The sequence below is a fragment of the Primulina tabacum genome, chromosome 15, assembly GCF_025594145.1.
Source record: "Primulina tabacum isolate GXHZ01 chromosome 15, ASM2559414v2, whole genome shotgun sequence".
Classification (NCBI taxonomy): Eukaryota; Viridiplantae; Streptophyta; class Magnoliopsida; order Lamiales; family Gesneriaceae; genus Primulina; species Primulina tabacum.
Genome location: NC_134564.1, coordinates 2165860 through 2166927, shown reverse-complemented (window position 1 = coordinate 2166927; position 1068 = coordinate 2165860).

Sequence of the window (1068 nt, the reverse complement as noted above, 5' to 3'; positions counted from 1 at the left end):
ATTCTCGATTTAAAATTTGATTCGAAAGTTCAAATGTGCGGATAACGCACGATCAGGATAGCAGCCAACCCCTATAAATAGGAGAGCCCTGTAACTAGAAATTAACCCCTTTCATTCACTCCATATTTTCGAGTTCTCCCTCTCTAGTCTCCCTAGGATTTTCGAGATTTTTCTCTCGAAGTTCTGCCAAGTTTCGAAGAGCTGCTGCAGTCCAGAGCCGGGGAAGGAATTTCGAAAATTCCAGTGCAAGAAGCCCCTCTCTTTTTTCACGTTTTCTACAAGATCTAAGGTAAGTGGGCTTGTTTTAAATGTGTAAATTTCGGTTATGCATTTTGTGTGTTTTAAAATTCGGTCGAGTGCAAATTCTTCTTCTACTCCTTCTGGTTAAGATTTTTGGCATGAGTTATGTTTTGACACTGTGAGAATTCAACTTGATATGGGTGGGAATCCCAACCATGACATACCCTTAAGCGGTGGGGGACATAACCGCTATACTGCCTCGCCCCCTTAGAGGAGTAAAAATTAAGGACTGATATCAGTAAACCATTGAAAGTAGATGACTCTCAGTGTTTGGTCGATGATATGCATGTGGTTGAGTCATGTTATGAAAAGTTATTGTGTTGAGAAATTTGCATGTTGTTGTTGTTGTGCTCGAACGGCCCCCACTTGCTGAGTATTTCCCAAAATACTCGCCCCTTACTCTCCCCCTCCCAAGATAAATCCGAAGAATAGGTCGAGGAAGAGGAATCTGAACAATTCTGGGGCTGATGATTTTCGAGTTTAGTAGTCATGTTATTTCGAAATTGTTATCTAGTTATTTCCTTGTAAAACGTTTCCGCATTTAATTCTTTTCAGTTGTAAAGACATTGGTATTTTTATGAGATTTATGAAATAAACTGGTTTTCGGTTTATACTGTGCTACGATGCTGGTTGTTTTCGATTGTGTGATTGATAAACAACGCCGATGTCGACTAACCTCGGTTTCGAGGCGTGACATTTAAGTGGTATCAGAGCCGTCAGGTTCATAATCCGGGTGGGAAGGGATTTTTTACGAAAAATTTTTCGGTG